We start from the raw sequence: 8,165 nt of genomic DNA on the forward strand, positions 1-8,165 counted from the left end.
AGAGCTCCTTCTACTATCAGGCTCGGGCTTTCCCGAGCAGACTTTCAGGGGCCTCTGCAGCTTTCTGGGAAGACAGTGCTTTGTCTCAGATTTGTCATCAGCTTAATGAAGAAATTCTGGTAAGTCTTGACTTCCTAAGACCAAAAATCCTCTACCAAGTAAACACAGTGCCTGGAATTCATTAACTCACTCAATATTTATTTTTGAATGTACACTTTAATTCATTCAAAATTTATTTATTGGATACTGAGCTCTAGGGGTTCAGCAACAGATACAAATGACAGAGTCCCCATTGAGAACCTTATATTCAAGTGGAATAAAACAAGCAGTAGATAGGAATAACAGTAAGTGAAACCTTTCCAGTAGTGAATATGCTATGAAAAAGATCACAAAACAAGGGAATGTAATAGGGAAAAACTAGGCTGCTGCAGGAGGTATGATACTACCAATAGGGTTGCCAGGAAAGCACGTCTAAGGAAATGGCATTTGCACTGAGTCCTCACTAACAGGCAAGAGCCAGCCATGGGAAGATCAGGTCGAAAAGCATTGGCAGAGGTCTGGAAGGAGTGAGAGGTTGCTATGTGTGGATAGCAGGGAGAACAGTGTGGCTGGATCAGACTGAGCAAAACCAGAGCATCAGCTGAAGCCAGAGAGGTGCACAGGGCATGCTCAACAGATGGCATCAGAGAACCAGGTGGGACCATGCTTTCTGAAAACAAGGCCGTGGTCTACTAAGGATAATTTTTCAGATGTTTGTATTTATTGTCATTAGAAAAAAAAACATAATTATATGAAAAGCAAATCTCATATTGCTGTACATTTTAACTTTTTTTTTTTTTTTAAAGATTTTATTTATTTATTTGACAGAGAGAGACCACAAGTAGACAGAGAGGCAGGCAGAGAGAGAGGGGGAAGCAGGCTCCCTGCTGAGCAGAGAGCCCGATGCGGGCCTCGATCCCAGGACCCTGAGATCATGACCCGAGCCGAAGGCAGCGGCTTAACCCACTGAGCCACCCAGGCACCCATTAACTTTTTTTTTTTTTTAAATAATGAGAGATCATGCCCTTGAGCAAAAACTGTCCCAAGAATTCAAGAAGTGAGGCTAGTGTAATAATAACCTACAGTGGCCTTGACACAGCTCTGCCTGGAAGACACAGAAGAAGCAAATGTAAACCCCAAAGATGGACTGCGAGGTTTTCCTCCCCGCATTTATGATGATATGGGGCAGTTTACTTGGAAGACTAGAACATAACCAATCTCTTTGCTGAAGATATCATTCTTTGTTGAATATTTTGTGGCTTTTTGGAACTCTTTAATTTGCACATAATCATCATGAACAATGCTGCTGTGTGAAAAATGGTCAAATCATGCAGGGGAAATAGGCATGCCCCACTTAACAGTGAATGATTTTTTTTTTTTTAAGATTTTATTTATTTACTTGACATAGAGAGAGAGATTACAAGTAGGCAGAGGTAGGCAGAGAGAGAGGAGGAAGCAGACTCCCCGCTGAGCAGAGAGCATGATGTGGGGCTCAATCCCAGGACCCTGAGATCATGACCTGAGCCGAAGGCAGAGGCTTTAACCCACTGAGCTACCCAGGCACCCCAACAGTGAATGATCCTTTAACTCCCATGGATGCCCCACATAATGAGGTTGAAGTGAAGACCAGCTGAAACGGAAAAGAAGGCCAGGGGAAGAAAGTCTCACCACCAGCCTGCCCAGAGATTAAGCATGATGGCATTTCTTCCTATGCGCTTGTTTGAACACTTCACTAAAAGAGAGGTAGTCACCTCACAATTTGAGAGACACAAAGGAAACCCCAGAGAGTATCCCTCTGGAAAGGGACACGATACCCTAACTCTAAGCTCTGAATGAACTCCAAAGGAACTACTTGAAGGAATTGCTGTGGTTTCTCTGTTTTCTTCCAATTTCCTTCTTTAGCCCCTTCTCCTCCCACCCACATTCTGCTGTGGCCCCTACCTGTTTTATGTACCTTTTAATATTACACACAATCAATGACTCCTTTTGCTTTTTCACCCCTACCCTCTGTGTACCTACTCACTGTAGACACCTGGTGGGGACCGGACTGTAACATTTGTCTTCAAATTATCTGATGTATCTGATCTTACCAGCTCTTGAATAGAGAGCCTCACTGTCCTGAAGAATGCATACCTCCTAATTGTTTCAAGATCCTTCCCTCTAAGGTTTCAAGAAACCCCTTACCTCTTCTCATATATGTAAACTGCCCCTAGGCTCAACAGGGCAAGGCAGCTTTGGGAGTGATCCCCTGCAGTTCTGATAATAAAGCTTTCTTGTCTTCAAAACCGGTGTCTTAGACCTTGGCTTACTCTGCCTGAGGTACACGGACAAGTTTGAGTTCAATAAGGACTTTACTCAGGACATTTTCAGAGATTAAGTATGTTCCTTGGAAATACTGGAATTTCTATGTTATGATTTTTTTTTGCACAACCTAGATTATACCTCATGAAATTTTATGCAACTGAGATTTATTAAGATTATTTGAAGCTGGGGAGTCTCACTGTCCCTGACTTTTTAAGAAACTTGTAAGCTTCCTTCCTGAAAAACCAAATAGCCTAGGGGTGGCTGGGGGCTCAGTCCCTTTAGCGTCCAACTCTTGATTTCCACTCAGCTCATGATCTCAGGGTCGAGGGACTGAGTCCTGCATTGGGCTCCCTGCTCAGCATGGAGTCCACTTGAGTTTCTCTCTCTCCTTCTGCCCCTTCCCCTGATCCTTCTCTCTCTCAAATAAATAAATAAAATCTAAAAACAAAACCCATAATGTAAAATCTCAAATAATCAGAAGCTTTGATGAAATAGCATTTCCCAACATTTTTTTTAGAAGAAAGAAACAGTTAATGAAGCACAAATCATGACATTTAGTCAAAATGCCAACCCACAAGAGAAGACAGATACAGTTCATCTCTTACACCTATATTGACATGGTTGAATGAGAATTTTGAGAGTGATGACTATGAATTACGTCTTTAATCATTGTCAAACAAATAACAACAGAAACCCCTCAATTATGTACCAATGAGTGTTCATTTACTAGACTGAGATACTTGGAAATATCTTGTCAATAAATATCAAGCCCAAAGGGTTTACAGATGCAGTTTGAGTTTTAGAGTCAGACAGGCCTCAGTGATATTAAACATGATGACATATAGGAGTATATCAAGCTATGAAAAAGGGTCTTCCTGTTTAGTTGGTCCTCAAAAAAAGCAAAAGCTCATGGGATTTTTGGTTGGGTTCAGGCTCATGCAGGGGAATAAAGCTGACTTTCTAAGAGAGGAAAGGACTCCATGGACGGACGAAGGAAGAAATGTCCTCACCTGTGAAAGGGTAGACAATCCCTTTATGGCCCAGTTTTGTGTAGGACTCTGGATGGGATATGAAGGCAAGGAGCTTAGAGAGGGTGGCTATAGAGCCCTTAGGTGCTGTGGCCGCCTCTGGGTCTGAGCCTTTGATATGTACAAAAGAAAGGTGAGTAGGTTTTCTCTGAGGTAGACTTGAGTCTAAAGTCCAAGAACACAGACAGACCCAAGAATCAAACTGTGCAGCAACATCTGTAGCGGCCAAGGTCAACAGACTTTGACCCATTTTCCAGAGCCACACAAGTCCCTGTAATTCCTCCACGGCCTTAGTAGAAACAAGGGCCCCAGGAAACATAACTGAAATCGAACTTATTATCCTGACAAGTGGGAACATGAATATATTTAAGTTTTTTTAACAGCTTTATGAGGCAAAATTGACACAATAAACCACATTTGCAATTCTTTGATAGCTACTGAATGAGAGCATCTTTCCATGTACTTAACTGGCAATCAAATATATCTTTTTTGGTAAAGTATATAGTCACATACTTTGTTCACTTTTTGATTGGAATTTTGTTTCCTAATTATCACATTTTGAGGATTCCTAATGTATTCTAGATACAATTCCTTAATTAGATATGTGATTTGCAAATATGTTCTCTCAGTCTGTAGGCTTGTCTTTTTTTTCTTTTAACAATGTCTTTCAAAGTTCTCAATTTTTATGCAGTACAACTTATGAATTTCTTTTATGGATGTTTTTGGTATTCAATTTAAGAACTCTTTGCCCCAGGTACCTGAGTTGCCTCAGTAGGTTAAGCATCTGCCTTTAGCTCAGGTCATGATCTCAGGCTTCTGGGGTTGAGTCCCACATCAGGCTCTCTGCTCCACAGGGAAGCTGCTTCTCTCTGCCTCTCTCTCTCTCTGACTTCATGAATAAATAAATAAAATCATAAAAAAAGAAAAAAAAGAAAGAAAGAAAAGAACTCTTTGCTCTGGGCCTCCTGGGTGGCTCAGTGGGCTAAGCATCTGCCTTCTGCTCAGATCATGATCCCAGGGTCCTGAGTTCTAGTCCAGTATCAGGCTTCCTGCTCAGTGGGGAGTCTGCTTCTCTCTCTCCTTCTGCCCTTCCCCCTGGCCCCCTACCCTTGCTCACTCTCTCACATACTCTCTCTCTCTCTCAAATACATAAAATCTTAAAAATAAAAATCTTTGCTTGATCCAAAGGTCCAAATAATTTTCCCTATGTTTCATTATGGAACTTTAAACATTTTAGTTTTTATATTTAGATCTAGGACCCATTATGAGCTACATTTTTTTTTAAGATTTTATTTATTAGACAGAGAGAAAGAGAGGGGGAAAGCATAAGCAGGAGGAGTGACAGGAAGAGGGAGAGGGAGAAGCAGGCTCCACATTGAGCAAGAAACCAATGCATGGCTTGATCCTTACCTGTGCTGAAGGCAGATGCTTAACTGACTGGGCCCACCCAGGCGCCCCTTTTTTGAGCTAATTTTTATATATATGATGCAAACTATGGATCAATTCTTTTATATATATATATATATATATATATATATATATATATATATAATCTCCAATGGCTCAATTAGCACTATTTGTGGAAAAGACTATCTTTCTCCAGTAAATGGTCTCTGTACTTTGTTAAAAATCAATATATAACCATATATGTGTGTGGGTATGTTTCTGGAATTTCCAGTCTGTCCCATTGGTCTATATGTCTATCCTGACAGCACTACTAAACCATCTTGATTACTGTGGATATAATAAGTCTTGAAGTCAAAGTGAGTAAGACTATTGAGAGCAGACATCCTTGCTTTGTTCCCAATCTTAGGGAGCAAGAATTCAGTCTGTCACTATTAACTATAATATTACTTATAGGATTTTTTTTTAAAGATTTTATTTATTTATTTGACAGAGATCACAAGTAGGCAGAGAAACAGGCAGAGAGAGAGAGGAGGAAGCAGGCTCCCTGCTGAGCAGAGAGCCCGATGCGGGACTCGATCTCAGGACCCTGGGATCATGACCTGAGCCGAAGGCAGAGGCTTAACCCACTGAGCCACCCAGGCACCCACTTATAGGATTTTTGTAGGTACTCTTTAGCAAGCTGAGTAAGTTCCCCTCTATTCCTTTCTCTGACAGTTTTTATAATGAATGATGCATTTTTTTCAAATGCTTTCGTGCATTATCCTTTCTCCACTGAACTGACTCCAATGGAATTAAAATGTAATCAATAGCAGAAAGATAATAGGAAATCTCTAAACACTTGGAAACGAACCAACATATCTCTACATAATCTTTATGTCAAAGAGGAATTCTCAGGGAAAATCAAAAGATAAATTGAACCAAATGAAAACATGTATATCAAAGCAAACAGAAAGAAGAAATAACAAAATAAGAGTAGAAATCAATGAAATTGAAAAAAGAACAAAGTAAATGAAATAAAGAACTGATTCTTTGCAAAGATCAGTAAGATGGACAAACCCTAACAGACTTAAAAGTGAAACAAGAAAAAAGAATCAGGAAAGAAACAAAGGTATTACTAGAGAACCTGCAGACACCAAACAGCTAATCAGGGAAAATTACGAAGAATTCTATATAAATATATTTGACCGTTTACAAGAAATGAAGCAAATATTCGAAAACACAAGCTACTACAACTCACTATGGAATAGATTATTGAATAGCCCTATATATGTTAAGGAAATTGCATTTGTAATTTGTAAATTGCAATTTGTAATTGCACTTGTAATTTATAATTTTGTAATTTGTAATTATCTCCAAAAAGAGATCTCTAGGCCTAGATTGTTTCACTGACGAATGAACACCAATTCTAAACAATCTTCCATAAAATAGAAGAGGACAAATATTTCCTAATTCATTCTATTATTATTATCCCTATATCAACACTTTACAAAGTTTAAGAAAGAAAATTATAGACCAACTATAGTTTTCCTCATGAACATAGACACAAAAATCCTTAAGAATATTAACAAACAGAATATGAGGGCTATCTGGCTGTGACATCTGTCACCAATCGCCAGAACTGATCGGCTGATCTGGCTGGCTAGGCAGGTGTCCCCTCCCCACCTCACTGCTGTGTGTGTGTCCCTTCTGAAGCTGCATGCTGGGTTGAAGAGGACGACCTTCAGAGATAGAGAAGGACTGTTCTTCAGTCAAGGGTACGTGAAGAGCTGCACTCCCCTGCTAGAACCTCCAAACAAGCTCTCAAAAATATTAACAAATAGAATTCAGTGATATATAAAAAGAATTATACACCATGACAAAGGGGGGGGGGTTATTTCAGGGACAAAAAGGCTGTTCAGCATTTCAAAAGAAATCAAACTAATCTACACATCAACAGGCTAACAAAGAAATTACATGTGGGTTATGTTTCTCTCACTAGACAGAGTCCACAAACCTGGACAGGCTCTAGGAACATGACAACACAAAGGCACTTGAGGGTTGGGTTTTGGTCTGCCTTATAAGATTCCTAAGACATTGTTAAGTGGTCAAGGCATCAAGGCTTGTGCTACCTATTTGCTCTATTGTAGGTTAAAATTTCCAATTCATACAGTGACCAAGTCTATTTTCCAATAGAAATCAAGATAAAGGGAAAACAGAAAAACCAACACCAATTAAGAGTTAATAACTTACTAGCTGATACAGCTTGCTTTCAAAATAAATCCTAAAGCACCACTTCTTATCAAATTGTATAATGACTGCTGTACAGCAAATATGATGAGTCCTTCTAAACTGTCATCTCTTTGAACTGGTGCCCTATGGAGTATGAGGAACACCTTGTCCCAGGTGGAAGCTTCCATACTCCCATGTCAATGGAAAATATGGAAACTTGCCTAAAACAAAGAGAAAGCCTACATGGGCTTAAGGTTAAAAAAGTGTTTATTAGTCACTCAGAAAAATGTCAACACATCTTAGAGACATCATAATGGCTTTCTCATTTCCCATAAAGACACATTCTTTTTAGAGAAGTCTAGGAAGTTGACGCAAAGCCAGCTAAACTCATTATTATCCACCTGCAGAACTATGGAACATACAGCATCACACATGTCTTCAACTGCACAGCCTGAGTGTGAGAGGCTGACGTGGATGACCAAACAGCAATCAATGCACACTTGGGGAGGAAGCAGTTTGCCCAAGGGAGGTGAAATATCTAATCCTAACTGCAGGTTCTATTTGTATGACTATTCCGCATTCCGGTTCATCCTTCATTGATCCCATCCTCTTTCCAATTTGGGTTCTACTTGCTCCAGTGAAACTATACCATAGAAGTGGACTTCAAATTGAGCACATATTCTATGAAGCTTAGTCTACTACAGGCAGAGGCGCCTGAGGAAGTCTTGCTTTGCCTTGCTGATGGCTGCATCATTCAGGAAGGAATAAGGATGAGTGTGCGGTGCACAGCACAACTGTAGGAGGCACTATTCCCAGTGCAGTCCATGTGAGTGCTGCCCCCTGCAGTTGTGTAGGGCCCAATGTGCAGCTCTAGAGGCAGCTTTTTTGAACTTCAAGAACTGATTAATAAAGTGAAGATGAAGAGAATGCTGGAAGAATGGAACCAAATTCTTAGGATTCATGGTAGCATGGTCAAAAATAGCCCCTGGGCAATAATAACTAATATAGATTATCTCATGTTAGGCATTTTACCAAGAATTTTACATATTTTATCTCATTTAATTCTCCACAAAATGTGACCTACTATTCAATTATTCCAATTTTACAGATGAGCAAACTGAGTTATAAGGAGGTTAAGTAACTTGTCCGAGTTTGCCTAGCATGTTACAGATTCTGAAG

The sequence above is a fragment of the Mustela nigripes genome, chromosome 4 (assembly GCF_022355385.1).
Source record: "Mustela nigripes isolate SB6536 chromosome 4, MUSNIG.SB6536, whole genome shotgun sequence".
In the NCBI taxonomy this organism is placed as follows: Eukaryota; Metazoa; Chordata; class Mammalia; order Carnivora; family Mustelidae; genus Mustela; species Mustela nigripes.